The sequence below is a fragment of the Tenrec ecaudatus genome, chromosome X, assembly GCF_050624435.1.
Source record: "Tenrec ecaudatus isolate mTenEca1 chromosome X, mTenEca1.hap1, whole genome shotgun sequence".
Lineage (NCBI taxonomy): Eukaryota > Metazoa > Chordata > Mammalia > Afrosoricida > Tenrecidae > Tenrec > Tenrec ecaudatus.
In genome coordinates this window covers 38,328,514-38,344,283 of record NC_134548.1, presented here as the reverse complement: position 1 = coordinate 38,344,283, position 15,770 = coordinate 38,328,514, and the positions used below count along the sequence as shown (strand labels likewise).

The 15,770-nt window shown below is 37.3% G+C and overlaps 1 pseudogene; it reads right to left on the bottom strand.

Moving 5' to 3' along the window:
- Nucleotides 1–1,170: 1,170 nt before the first annotated feature.
- On the bottom strand, nucleotides 1,171–1,268 carry LOC142435238 (U6 spliceosomal RNA; annotated as a pseudogene).
- Between the last annotated feature and the right edge of the window lie 14,502 nt (nucleotides 1,269–15,770).

Sequence of the window (15,770 nt, the reverse complement as noted above, 5' to 3'; positions counted from 1 at the left end):
AAGGAAAACAAAGGATGCTGTCTGAAGTCACACGCTTTCGCAGAGTGTGACTTGGTTCATATTCTTTACTAAGGTAGAGTCTAAAGATACCCGATTTGGTTCATGCTCTCTACTAAAGTCAGTTCTTAATCCCACCCTAATCCTGTCTATTATGAAATTATAGCCACAGGCATAAAGTCAAAATTGCAATATAGCACATAAAATTATGGCTAGAAGGTCTATATTAATTGACTACAACTCACTAAGGAAATATAGACTTGAAGGTGAGCCACTGATTAATATCAAGGTCCTGGTGGAAGGAGAAGGGTATTGTGTCAAGCTCAAGGTCCCTTTGTTAACAGGGAGGATTTCAGAGGGAGCATCACTCTTTTTTCCTGTATTGCTTTCCTTATTATTATGAACTATGCCTTAGGGTATATACCCAGTAGAGAGATTGGTAGTCTGGACTTGCGTTTGTTTAAGGAACAAATGCAACATGACAATGCTCATTGGCAATGTAAAAATATCCCTATCTGCACATCCTCTCCAGCATTTGTTATTTACTGTTTCACTGAATTTCTCAAAAGTGTTGTAAAGTGAAGTCTCATTGTTGTTTTAATTTATGTTTTTCTAATTGCTAATGATTGTGAAAATTTTTTCATATGATTGTTGGCCACCTGTATATTATCTTTGATAAATTGTCTATTCATGGCTTGTGCCGATTTTGTGAGTGGGCTTTTGGTATTTGCCTGTTAAGATATAGTTTTCTACAGATTTTGTAGATTAGTCCTTTATTTGATGTATTATGACTGAAAATTTTTCCCCATCTGTGGGTTCTCTCTTGACTCTTTTGATGAAGTATTTTGTTACATATAAATGTCATATTTTCAGTAGGACCTCGTTTTTATTTTGTTTTCTATAGCGTGAATATTTTTCATTATGTTTGGTAGTGTGTTTATGCTTTGTATAAATGTATAAATTTGTATAAATTTATAAAATGTATGAATTTCGCCCTCATTTTTCATTGAAACTCTTAAAATTGTGTGATTTATATTTAGGTCTTTGATCCAACTTGAGTTTGTTTTTGTATATGGTGTGACGTATGGGTCTGGTTTCATTCTTTTGCAGATAAGGATCAAGTATTTCCATTGCCATATTTATTTATATATTTATATATTTATATATTTATTTATTTATATGGAATGCTTCACAAAGTTGCATATCATCCTTGCGCAGGGGCCATGCTAATCTTTGAATTGTTCCAATTTTAGTGCTGCAGAAGTGAGCACTCCAGTGCCACTTGTTGAAAAGGCAGTCTCATGCCCATTTAATGCATTTTAGTTCTTTAGCCAAAAATAGTTGTCTATAGGTCCTTGGTTGGTTTTTAATTCTAATCCATTGTTCTTCATAGCTATCATTGTATCAGTACCAGGCTGTCTTGATTACTGTGGCGATATAGTAGCTTTGAAGGTCTGTGAGTGAAAGGCATCCTATTTCATTTCTTTTTGTTTGTTTTATTTTATTTTTTAATATAGTTGTTGGAACATAATTCACATATCATAAAATTTAATAATTCAATCATATTAAGGTTTATGTAGTCATCACCACAATCAGTTTCAGAACATTTTCTTTTTCTGCTCATTGTAGTTAGCTTCCCATTTTCCCTTAACCTCGCCTGTTATGCCTCTAGGTAATTAATAATCCAGCTATTGACTCTATAGATTTAACTATCCTGGATTTATTTTCTTTTCATTTTTTCCATTTTATTTTTTATGCATATTTTAACTTAAATCATTTTATTTGGGGCTCGTTCAACTCATCGCAATCCATATATACATCCAGTGTGTAAATCACATTTGCACTTTTGTTGCCCCCATCATTCTCAAAACATTTGCTTTCCACTTGGGTCCTTGAAATCAGCTACTCATTTTTCCTCTCCCTCCCTGCTCCCCACTCCCTCATAAGCCCTTGATAATTTAAAAAATTATTATTATTTTATCATATCTTAAACTGCTCGATGTCTCCCTTCACCCATTTTACTCTTGTCCATCCCCCAGGGAGGAGGGTATATGTAGATCCTTGTAGTCGCTTCCCCCTTTCTACTGTACCGTCCTTCTACGCACCTGGTATCGCCACTCTCACCACTGGTCCTGAGGGGATCATCTGTCCTGGATTCCATGTTTCCAGTTTCTTTCTGCACCAGTGTTCATCTTCCGGTCTCACTAGGTTTGTAAGGTAGATTTGGGATCATGATAGTGGTAGTTGGGAGGGGAGGAGAGGAAACATTTAAGAACTAGAGGAAAGTTGTGTGTTTCATTGCTGTTACACTGTACACTGAGTGACTCATCTCCTCCTCACTATCCCTCTGCAAAGGGATGTCCAGTTGCCTACAGGTGAGCATTGTGTCCCCACCCCGCACTCCCCCTCATTCACAATGATACGATGTTTTTTTCTCATTGGTGCTTCATACCTGATCCTTTGACACCTCTTGATCACACAGGCTGGTGTGTTTCTTCCATGTGGGCTTTGTTGCTTCTCGGCAAGATGGCCACATGTTTATCTTTAAGCCTTTAAATCCCCAGGCACTATATCTCTAGATAGCCACGCACCATCAGCTTTCTTCACCACACTTGCTTATGCACACATTTGTCTTCAGCATTTGTATGGGGAAGGTTAACACACAATGATGATTTTTGTTCTTTGGTGTCTGCTACCTGATCCCCTCAACACCTAATGATCACACAGGCTGGTTTGCTTCTTCCATGTGGGCTTTGTTGCTTCTGAACTAGATGGCCACTTGTTTACCTTCAAGCCTTTAAGACCTCAGGCATTATATATTTTGATAGCCGATTCTGGATTTCTTTATACAAAATTTAAATTTTGTTTAGGTATCCTTTTATTTGGAGCTCTTACAGATACAATAACTTTCCATAGTTTAATCACATCAAGCAGTATAGTACATTTGCTACCACAATCAGTTTTAAAACAATTACTTTCTTCTCTAACTCCTTGATATCAGCTCCCCTGCATCATCTCCCTCCCCCATATGTCCCCCCCACACTACCCCTTCCAGAAACCCTTATTACTTTTTCCTATAATTTTTGTCATATCTTACACATTCCAATATATGCATTCAAATGCAATTCTATTGTCTGATCCCATCAAGTGGGGTTATACAGTCATCAATGCTATCTGCTCCCTATTCACCACTTCCCCCCACTTTTCTTCTTGTCCTCTCAGGAAACAATTATTCCTGTTACTATTTCTGAAGGGTTCTCTACCTTGACATTCTTGTATTGAACAATCTTAAATATATAAATGAACATACGCAAATATGACATGATTAATTGGGCTAAAAAGCCATAATACTAAGGGGGGAGGGCAGTGGAATATTAAAGAACTAGAGGATAGTTATGCTTGCTTCAGAGATGGCAGGTTTGGGGTGAAAGCCCATCCAGGTCGGATTCTCCCTCACTCACTTAGGGAGTCGAGCACACCCCTTCTCAATGTATATACTTTATGTTTCTGCCCTGGGCGGGTGGACAGGAATATAAACTTGCATGTGATCCTGATGATGGATATTTTTTTAAGGTTTTCTTTTAAAATCATTTTATTAGGGGCTCATACAACTCTTATCACAATCTATATATACATCAATTGTGGAAAGCACAATTTTGCATTCATTGCCCTCATCATTCTCAAAACATTTGCTCTCCACTTAAGCCTCTGGTATCAGTTCCTCATTTTCCCCTCCTTCCCCATTTTCTCCTCCCTGATGAATTCTTGATAATTTGTAAATAATTATTTTGTCATATCTTGCACTGTCCAATGTCTCCCTTCACCAACTTTTATGTTGTCCGTCCCCCAGGGAGGAGGTCACATGTAGATCCTTGTAATTGGTACCCCCTTTCTACCCCACCTTCCCTCCACCCTCCCAGTATCGCCACTCTCACCACTGGTCCTGAAAGGATCATCCACTCTGGATTCCATGTATTTTCAATTCCTATCTGTACCAGTGTACATCCTCTGGTTTAGCCAGATTTGTAAAGCAGAATTGGGATCATGATAGTGGGGGTGAGGGGGTGGGGAGGAATCATTTAGGAATTACAGGAATGTTATATGTTTCATCATTGCTACACTGCACCCTGACTGTCTCATCTCCTCCACACGACCCTTCTGTAAGGGGATGTCCAATTGCCTACAGATGGGCTTTGGGTCTCTACTCCGCACTCTCCCTAATTCGCAATGATATGATTTTTTGTTCTGATGATGCCTGATACCTGATCCTTTCGACACCTCATGATTGCACAGGATGGTGTGCTTCTTTAATGTGGGCTTTGTTGCTTCTCAGCTAGGTGGCCACTTGTTTGCCTTCAAGCCTTCATGATGCTCACCTTCCCAACACAATGGCTGAAGATAAGGGGGGCGCATAAGCAAATGTGGTGAAGAAAGTTGATGGTACCCAGCTATCAAAAGACATTGTGTGTTTTTTAAAATTTTTGATGGTGTTTTATTTATCCCAGGTTTCTTTCTTTTTCACATGAAATTAGTAATTCATTTTTCTATTTCTTTGAAAAATGGTGGTGGAAACAAAAAAGAAAAATGGTGGCGGAATTTGGATGGGAATTGCATTCAATTTTTATAGTAAATTTTGTAATATTGACATTTTCACAATACTTACTCTGCCTATCCAGCATCATAGTGACTTGTTTCATTTGTGTAAATTCTTTTTGGTTTCTTGAAGGAGAGTTTTGTAGTTTTATTTGTATTAGTATTTTGTTTTTCAGGTGAAATTTATAAGGATGACAATTTTTTTGAATTTCTTTTAGACTGAGTCACTTGAATAAAGTCAGGAGTCTAAAAGGCAGGCTGGCTTATATAAATAGATTATCCTTTATTTTCCTAGGACAATTTCTTTTACCAGAAATGCCAGAGTTCTAGTTTTGTCATATTGAACAATAATGTATATTTCATTAGCTACTATCTCCAGGAGTATCACAATAATATTGGTTTTCAACTCTCATAATAATGAATGTAGTGTAAGAAATGGGAATTTTGTAGTTGTTTATTAATTTTAAGTACTCATAATACTGAGTGTGAGCACCTTCCTCCTCAGAAATATTTTTTAGTTTTTCAATGCTACTTGTTTTTAAAATTTTCATTTTTAAGATACAGAAGATAAACATTATTCCTAATGCCATTTTGCTAAGCATGCACCCTTATTATTCTATTATGAAATAAATTCATAATTCTTTGAGTTTGGTACCATCTGCGGAACCTTGTAAATTATACTTGGCAAAAGTTCATATTTATATTTTACCCCCCAAAAAACTATAATTTTCAATAGCCCCCAGGTTCATAAGTAAGGGATTTCTACATACCAGACACACACAGAAACAAATACACACAAATTATGAACACAATTTTAGGGATTTTTAGATAAATGAAGATAAACAAGTCTTTTTGTATGTTTCATAAGACTTAATATGTTCATTTGCCTCATGAGGAATGTCGTATGCATACTGATCAAGATGTTTCCTATATATCAAGTTGTTAAGGAAATGTTTTTGGGAAAACCACCCAAGAATGGGAAGATCAATTGTGTCAGAATTGGATGATTACATAATTCTGTCATTTTTGTCCTTAGAGGAACTAAAATTTTAAGGTTATAAACCTTGTCAAATCCAATATCCATTAATCAGTCGCCTTCTTGCTTTTCATAGCAATTGACACTGTTCATCACCTTCTTGACACCCAAGGTAAAATTTGAATTTTGAATTTATTATAATGTATCATTTACTACTGCTTTGTCCATTTATTTGGAAGAACTGCCTTTCCTAATCTCTAAATTTTCAAGTGTCAGTATTATACTCTGTCTATATTTGGTTTCTAGTAATCACATATGCCCAACTCAATCTGTGAGCTCCCAAATATGCATATAATTTGATCGTTTTCATTATGCAACAATTCAAAAGGGGATTACCAAGTAAAAACTAAGAAGTCAGAATCTATATATTATAGTTTTGAACTTTTCTTGTATATTCTGTGAAATAGATATTATAAATTGCATTTTCAAGTATATGCTATCCAAAGATTCAACATAAAGTAAACAAAAACAGAGAAAGCTTTATTCTATTTCATTTTTTTAAAACTTAATTCTCAAAGCTCTGGTGATGCTTTGAAGTAAGCTGCCTTCTCTGCAGCTGTCATACCCCAGACATGCATCAAGGACAAAACAGGAGCTCTTTTCTTGTATCAAAAGATCAGCCCACTTGGGGATTAAAAAAAAATTGTGTTGTATCATGGGAGAGTGAGAAAAAAGAAAAGGACACAAAACATCAACAGGGAATGTATTAATTTTGAAAAGCAAAGGCCTGTGAGTATTGTGACATATGAGAGAATAATTTTAATCCACTCTGAGAATTTTGAAATTGATGAGGAAGTCTATTCTTTTCTTGGATTCTCCAACTTTGTAATTTGATATAACTACAAATATGGGAAAAATAGGCAGATATATTTATCTTGAAAGAATGTAGGTACTGCTTTTGTTTAGGAGCATTATCTGCCTGCAGTATTTACTATTCATTCCTGTAAAAAATAAAGTTATCTTATTTCCCTAGGAGGGAGAGAATGCTGTCTATTCCCATAAAGAGTTATACACTTAGAAACCCACAGAGGAAGTGCCACTCTGCTCTAAAGGGTCACTGTGATTTTGATTCAACTTGATGGCGGTGAGTTTGGTTTGGTGTAGGTTTAGATCTTGAAGAGGTTCTGGTGGCACCTTGGTAAACTCTTACCAGGTAACAGAAAGTTAAGAGATTAGAATTCGCCAGCTTTTCTGTGGATGAAGATACCGAACAATATTCTCCTCTAAAAAATCCAGCATATGAAACTCCATGAACATTTCTACACTGTCGTACAGGTTTATTATGGGTCATAATTGGAAAAATGATGTGTGCATTATGTTTATTATGTCAATGAGACCTCCATAGGAACATGTGAGTGGAGTTTAATCAAGTCAAAACTTGATTGGAGAGCAGCCAATATAAATACCACTGCCAGCCTCCCCTGTATCTTCCTTCTTGTTGATCTGACCAGCTTGCTGCTGCTTGAGCTTTTCTTTGCCTCAACTGTGTGCTACATTACCTGTGGACTGAGCCAATCTGTGGATCATGTTGCTACGGCTTGAGGCTCCTTTGAGACCTGCTTTGCTGCACTGCTGGTGCATACGTAGGTTGAGCTCCAGGCTGGTGGATCATGCCACCATGCTGTACATCCTTGAGTTTGAGATCCCATCAGGAGCCCCTTTTTTAAGCTCCTGCGCTACTGACTGTTGCTGCCCCACCCTGCTGTCTGCTGCCTGCAGGCAGACTCTGCGTATCTTCCCTGGGAGAAGACTCATATCAGCAGCTCTTGTGTGTTGTGTTTTACATATTAACTGCCTCCAAAAAGTGAGTTGAACTGAACCCTCTCTACTGCTGTGTGGACTAATTAGCTGCTAGATTCCCTCTCACTATGTAAACCTATCTTTTCATGTGTAATAAGTGTACTTACTGGCTTGGTTTCTCTAGAGGACCCTGCATAAGGCAGACAGCATGCAAGAACAGCAGCTAGCCCCTTTTAGAAGTCATTAGATAACACCAAAAATTTCAACATTCAACTACTAATGAAAGGTTGTAGTTCAGGTTCAATTAGAATCACCTTGGAATACAGTACTGGCAATTTCCTTGAAAACCCTAAGTAGCACAAGATCTACTCTACACATGGAGTTTCCATGAGTTGGAATAAATGGCAACCAACAACAATAGCCTCTTTTTAAAAAGTGTAATATGGACTGTATATATAAGTAATAATATTAAACAATGATTAATCCCTTACTCCACCTGTCAGTTTGGCATATGGTAGTGGCTGTATGTTGCAAACTAGTTCACTGATATTTCAAATACTATCTGGGTCACCCAAAGTAAACAGGTTTCAGCAGAGCTTACAGACTAAGAAGAAGGGATGGGCTGTCCAATTCAGAAAATTCACTACTGAAAACTCTATGGACACCAACAAAAACATTGTCAGTTACTGAAAACTTAATGAACAGAGGCAGTATATTATCAGAGAGTGCCAGATGATGAGTCCTTCAGGTCAGAAGGTACTCAAAACATGACTGAGAAAGAGATTGTGTTAGTCCAGGTAGACTAGAGAAACAAATTCTGAGACATTCATATGTGTATAAGAAAGAGCTTTAGGAATTGGAAACACAGGGAATCTACGGTGGATGATCCCTTCAGTACCAGTGGTGAGAGTGGCGATACTGGGAGGGTGGAGGGAGGGTAGGGTAGAAAGGAGGAACCGATTACAAGGATCTACATATAACCTCCTCCCTGAGGACAGGCAACAGAAAAGTGGGTGAAAGGAGACGTCAGAGAGAGCAAGATATGACAAAATAATAATTTATAAATTATCATAGGTTCATGAGGGAGGGGAAAAGGAGAGGGAGAGCATCTCTCAGGGAGTGAGCAGAGAGAGAGTGTGTCTCCCACCTCCAAGGAGGAAATACCAGAATTCCCAAAATCCTCAGAGGAAGGCCATGCCCACACAGAGGCCTCATTGGCTGTGACCCTATTGACAGAGTAGACTCCACCTCTTCACTCTTAATCCTCTCAAGTCCCAAATTGACACCAGAAAATGTAACTATCACAGAGCTGCCTTCTCAAAGTACAGTTGACTTTCATAGTGTGGAGTAAAGCCTGCAGTTGTACAGCCCTTGGGACCTTCATCTACTCAGGAGTCCTGATTGAAACTGAAAAGAAAGTTTTAAACCTATTAATAACTGGAACTGGGAATGTATGAAGTATGAATCTTGGAAAATTTAAAATTGTTAAAAACGAAATGGAACACAGAAAGATGGATATGAGCTCAAATAGACTGGTATTGACTATTTTGAATCAGAAAATCATATGATTTACTATACCTAGAATCACACAATCAAGAGGAATGGCACTGCATTTGTCATCAAAAAGGATATTTCAAGATATATCTAGAAATACAATGCTTTCTGTGATACGATATTATTTCTCCCCATACAAAAAAATTCAGTCAATACGACTGTTAGTCAAATTTATGCGCCGACCACTGAAGCTAGTGATGAAGGAACTGAAGGATTCTACCAGTGTCTTTAAGCTGAAATCAATCAAACATGCAATCAAGTTGCATTTGTAATTATCAGCAATTTAAATACAAAAGTTAGGAACAAAGAGAAAGGAATAATAATTGAAAAATATGTTCTTGGTGATAGCAATGAAGCTGGAGATTGTATAGATTGTGATTCAACAGAATCCTCAAATTATAGAACCATATCATTAAAAATACATGCAAGTAAAATTATATAACAATGGTTGCAGCAATACATTGACTAGTTGCTGCCAGAAGTTTGAATCAGATTCAGAAGAGGACCTAGAACAAGGGATAATGATAATCAAAGAATATAAGAATGATGCTTACTTGTCTTTTATTGACTATGTAACAGCATTTGACTCTGTGGACCATAACAAAGTATGTGTATTCTTAAGAAGAATGGGAATTCCAGAACAATTCATTGTGCTTGTGCTGAACTTGTGCATGGACCAGGTATCAGTCATTCAAACAGAACAAGGGAATACTGCATGTTTTAAAATCAGGAGAAGTGTGCATCAGGGTTTTATCCCCTCACTGTTCTTTTGCAATCTGTATGCTGTGAAAATCATCAGAGAAGCTGGACTATGTGAAGAATAACAGGGCATCAGCATTGGAGGAAGTTATTAACTGCTGCATGCAGACGGCATATCTTTGCATACTGAAAGTGAGGAGGACTTAAAGCTACTTGCTGATAAACAATCAAGGATTATATCCTTTAGTATAAACTAGAACTCAATGCAAAGAAAACCCAAATCTTCACAACAGGTAATATCATGATAAATGGAGAAAAGATTGGAGCTCTAAGGCTTTCTTCTTGCTTGGATTCACAATCAATGCGCATGGAAGAAGCAGTCAATGATCACATGATGCATTGTATTAGGTAAATCTGCTTTACAAGACCTCTTTAAAGTGCGGGAAAGCAAGGGTGTTACTTTGAAGACTAAGATGTGAAGTTGTACATTATATAAAGAAGACAGAATCAAAATAGATGCATTTGAACTCGAGTGCTGGTTAAGAACTTGAAGGTACCGTGGACAGCCTAGAAGACAAATATCTCTCTCTTTGAAGAAGTACAGCCTAGAGACTTATCTCACATACTTTGGGCATATTATCAAGACCGACCAATCTTTGGAGAAGGACATCATGCTTGGTAAAGTAGAGGGGCAGAGAAAAAATATAAAGGCCTCTAATGAGACGGATTGACACAGTGGCTACAACAATGGGCTCAAACATAAGAACACTTATGAAGATGGTGCAGGACCAGGTGGTGTTTCGTTCTGCTGCACTTAGGTCACGAAGAGTTGAAACGTATTTAATAGCAGCCAATAACAGCAAACCCTTACTAGATATCACCAGGGCTTCTTTACTATTCAATAGACTTTAAAACATGTTTGTATCAAAGCATTTCCGATTGAAATGTTCTTCATGTATGAGATTTAATGACATTAGGTTGTGCACCTGTCACTCTTTCCATTTCAAACTTCACCCATCACTGATAAATTCTTTTGAAATATTTTTGTTTAGCATTTCATTTGGAAATCACACATGTTGAGCAAAGCACCATCATTTCTTCCATTTTGCAAATGCTCAGGGTATGACATTTTCAAAGTGGTCAAGTTAATTCCACTGATATCTCAGTTGAGGAAATAAGTTAAAATGTGTTAAATGAGTTGCCAAAGGACAACTAGTTGCTTAATAGCAATGTTAAGGACAAAGTATGTTTTTAGGAGTTCTATTACTGCTGCTGTTTACGTGACTCAGGGAAAACTGTTACTGTGTCACTTTTTTGTGCTTTCAAAATTTCTCAGGCAGAATTTCTGCAATTAATTAAGCCAACATGTCCTTTCCAGTATCACCCACTGCCCTCAAGTTGATCCAGACTCCTAGCAACCTTATAGAACAGAGTAAAACTACCCCTCTTGATTTCTGAGACTGCAAATCTTTTTTGAAAAACATTTTATTAGGGACTCATACAACTCTTATCACAATGCATACATATATACATCAATTGTATAAAGCCCATCTGTACATTCTTTGCCCTAATAAATCTTTATGGGAGGTGAATACCACATCTATCTCCTGAGGAATGGCTGGAGATCTGGAACTGCTGTCATTGAAGTTGATAGTCAGCAGAATTCCTTTACATGTCCTTAGATGTTACAAGTGGTTCACTTGACTTCTAAGAAAAGTTAATGAATCCAACCAATCCAGGAGTCCCATGGAAGAAAGCCCTGAAAATAAACTTCCAAGTTTATCACAGCCAAGAAAACCTTACAAAGCAGTTCCACTCTGTGACACATGGATTATCCTTAGTCAGAATCAACTCAACAGAAACAAGATTTTTTTTTTGCCCTAAGACATATATTTTATGCAATAAATACTGTGTAACTAGAATGATACTAGCTATTTTCCATCCCTTGGAGAATTTAGAAAATAGACACTTATCTATAGGAAAAGTTTACAGATAATGAACAGCAAAATATTTAATAAATACTAATTGAAAATATGTTTTGAAAAGAAAGAAAAGGAGCGAGAGAGAGAACAATGTTAAAGCCCATTGCCATCGAATCAATTCAGACTCAAAGCGACCCTACAGGATAGAGCAAGACTGCCCCTTCAGATTTTTTGGCAGCTAATCTATTGAAAAATAAACACATATTTCAAAAGGATGCAGCAAATCTAGAGCTGGATCAAGGTAAGTGTTAAGGTTAGTAATCATCTCCGATAGATCCTTGTTGGCAGAACCTCTGATGATTTGCCTTGTCAGTGGTTCCAATACAAACTCAAATTTTAGAACACCTGGGTGTTCCCCAGACTACTTGAGTGTTCCCCAGACAAATTGCCGCAGAATTTTAGGATTGGGGACCAGGCAGCAGCAGCATTCAGAGTACTCCAGATAATTTAGTGTGCTGGTAGGATTGGGAACCTAGACTTACAGTTACTATAGGAAGAGGAACTCCTTGGAATTATTTTGCTGTATTTCACTCTTTTACATTTTTGTGAGTATTATTCATATCTTGAATATCTTGAATCATTTCTGTTCAGCTCCCAGCAAAGTCTTGGGGTTGCTTTACTTTAATTTATGAAATTTGTCATTTCACAAAGTCTTGTTCATGTTCATATTCTTATTTTAAATGCTGTCTGATTTTTCCTTACCATGTATTGCCGAACAAAATTTACTCTGTTCTATGCTGTGAAGGAGTCATTTGTTCACACTTACAAAGCAGAGATCTAAAGGCTAACAAATATGCAAGAAGCAGAAACCAAGGCATTTGCACCTGGATCCAAGACTTTAAGTTAAGGTTACTTTTTGCTTCTAATGGCTGGAAAAGGGACTGTGGAATCATTGGACCACACTCTGCAGTTTGACAATTGGGAGCTTTGACGATTGAATTTTTCCCCATACATTGAACTTTGTCTTTTTACCATCTAAAGATATGTTTTCAAGGATGCACTTTGCTATACTGTGATTTCACTTCACTAAATGGCAGTGGCAGCTCTGCAGGAAAATTGACACCTCTGCGCTTTAGAAATAGGAACATGGTAATTCTCAGAGTGTTACTACATGTGTTTCAGGTAACGCATTAAGTACTGGTGGGTTTTCTGAGCAATGAAAATGCCTTCCTTCTGCTATTATCAAAGTAGCCATGGACTATACTTATGACTATAATAAAAAATAATTTGTATCTTCATAAATACAAATCTCAATTTCAAAGCATTTTTTACCAAAATATGTGAGATGGTATAATTTTATATCTTTATCCAAAAACATTAGAATATGGGGCTTTAAAAAGCAAATTAAGTTCACTGTTGATAATAATTCATGCATACTTTGCTTCATTACCATCCCCAGAGAAAAACATCACTTTTCCCACTGTGCTTCCCATTTTCATTCTTCCTTCTTTCCTAACCTTTCTGAACTTTGTCCTTAGGAAAAATGGTTCCTTTTTTATCTAAATAGGTTGATTTTTTTCTGAGGAGTACATGCATTCCTATTAAAGAGTGAGTTCAATATCTTGCCTAATTGGTAACTCAGGGTTATATTCTTGGGGATTCTGAATCAGTCTCTATTTGACCAGTATGCCCAGTCTTTTACATGATTTTGAGTTTCGTTCATGCATTTCTTAAACTATATTCAGGATTTTCTAATATCCTCCTTTTCTGAGAGATCTGCAGCAGTAACCAAACACTATATAGAATTTCAGGTTTTAGTTTTCTGGGGCTGAAGTTCATATGGTCCACTAGATCGTGGGACTAATTTTTTATATGCATCTTCAGGTCCTTTGATTCATTTTCCTCTGGAATATCACAGCCATCCAGAAGATGCCAACTCATGGTAACCCTGTAGGACAGAGTAGAACTGTCCCTATGAGTTTCTAAGTCTATAATTCTTTACTGGAGTAGAAAGCCCAGTCTGTTTTTAATAGGAGTGGCTGGTAGTTTTAAAGTACTATTCTTTTGGATTCCAGTCCAAAGTGTAACCACTATGCCACCAGGGTTTATGGATAAGATACCCAATAATGGCATCTTAAATGATTGCTCACTAGTTATTAAGACCCCAGTCGCTACTCAGCAAATCAGTAAGTAAAAAGATTGTCTTTATACAAACTATGTTACACCAATTGACCTTAATGTCCACCAAGACAATGGTCCTGAGAGCCCCTGGCCAAGCAACTCATTTCCTCAAAGGGTTTGGTATGATTAAGGACTTTTCATTGTGTTGCTATTGTATGTGTGTATTCATGGATATACTTGCAGCTACAAAAATATTTATGTATATGCAGAAATATCCTCTGTCAAATATATGTATATCCTTCCAACACTTGTCAAGCTTGCATGTCTGTCTATGCATCCACTCGTAAATTATTGTTATTCTTGGATTATGCATCTAATAATGTTTACCTCTTTTCCCCTTAATATAGTACTTCTCTTAATTTGATTTTATGGTATGAATCATGACTGGGGGTATGCTTTAAATTTACCAATGTGATCCAGAGAGCAATATATAATCAGAACATAGGCTTCTGTGGGAAACTGCTGGCCCAGTTAAATTAAAAACTGAGAGATCATCTTAGAAGGTAATGTCTACTATTTTAGGGAATTCCAAAGGTGTAATCTTAGTAGATTTTCTATAAAGGCAAAGGGGGAATGCAGGAACTTTATGTGATGCTTTTTAAAAAAAGGATTTAAACTATATTGGTGAAGAAAACGTTCCTCCAATGATTTTTTTCTAGCTTGATAAAGGGTCTGCTCATTTGTCAAGAGTAGCAAGATCTAGATTATGATAATTCCATTGAGGAAACTTATCCTATTCATCTCATAGCCTGGCCCTTGCCTTCAGCCTTTCTCTTGTTCCAAAAACTCAAAAAATCATTGAAAAGATACATGATTTGTTTTCCTTGAGGATGCCCAAAATACCATTTTTACATGTAAAACAACGAGTGCAGAGTTCTTTAGAGAAAAGCTAGAGATGGAAGCCTATGTATAGAGCTTGATAAAGGATATGTCAAGAACCAATAGTCTCATAACTTGATATCTTCATTTTAGAAAGCTTTCTATGGTTTTGTAGTAGTGATGTTATTACTTACCCTTTGCACCATCTAACTCCTAGATAATTATGCATGCTTATTTAAGACTCCAAGTTTAATTTAAAAACAAATTAACAATTAAAATAGTATATATTTTGCTTCAGAATGATGAGACTTCACAATTTAAAGCACGAGTACAAAGAATATTCAGAATATAAGTAGATGCTTATGCTTAGACTTAAAATTGCCGTGTATGTAAATGTAGCCTGCAACAGTTGTACTATTTGAATGATTAAATTATGATTATTGTAGTCATAGATGATTTTTCCAAATGGGCGAACTGTTTTGCACAAATTGCCAGTGAGCTCAGAAGCAACAAAGCCCACATGGAAGAAGCACACCAGCCTGTGTGATAATGAGGTGTCGAAGGGATAAGGTATAAGGCATCATCAGAAAAAAAATTACCATAGCGAATGAAGGGGGAAGTGCAGAGTGGAGACCCAAAGCCCATTTGTCCGCCACAGGAGATCCCCTTGCCGAAGGGTCTAGGAGAGATGAGTCAGTCAGGGTGCGATGTAGCACAGTTGAAGAATACAGCTTTCCTCTAGTTCCTAAACGCTTCCTCCCCACCCCAACTATCATGATCCGAATTCTACCTTCCAAGTCTGGATAGAGCAGAGGATGTACACTGGTGCAGATAGGAGCTGGAGGCACAGGGAATCCAGGGCAGATGATACCTTCAGGACCAGGGATGTGAGTGGCGATACTGGGAGGGTAGAGGGTGAGTGGGTTGGAAAGAGGGAACGTATTACAAGGATCTACATGTGACCTCCTCCCTGGGGGATGGACAACAGAAAAGAGGGTGAAGGGAGACGTCGGACAGGGCAAGATATGACAAAATAATAATTTATAAATTATCAAGGGCTCATGAGGGATGGGGGAGAGGGGAGGGAGGGGAAAATAAAGAGGATCTGATGCAAAGGGCTTAAGTGGAGAGCAAATGCTTTGAAAATCATGAGGGCAAAGAATGTACAGATGTGCTTTACACAATTGATGTATGTATGGATTGTGATAAGAGTTGTATGAGTCCCTAAT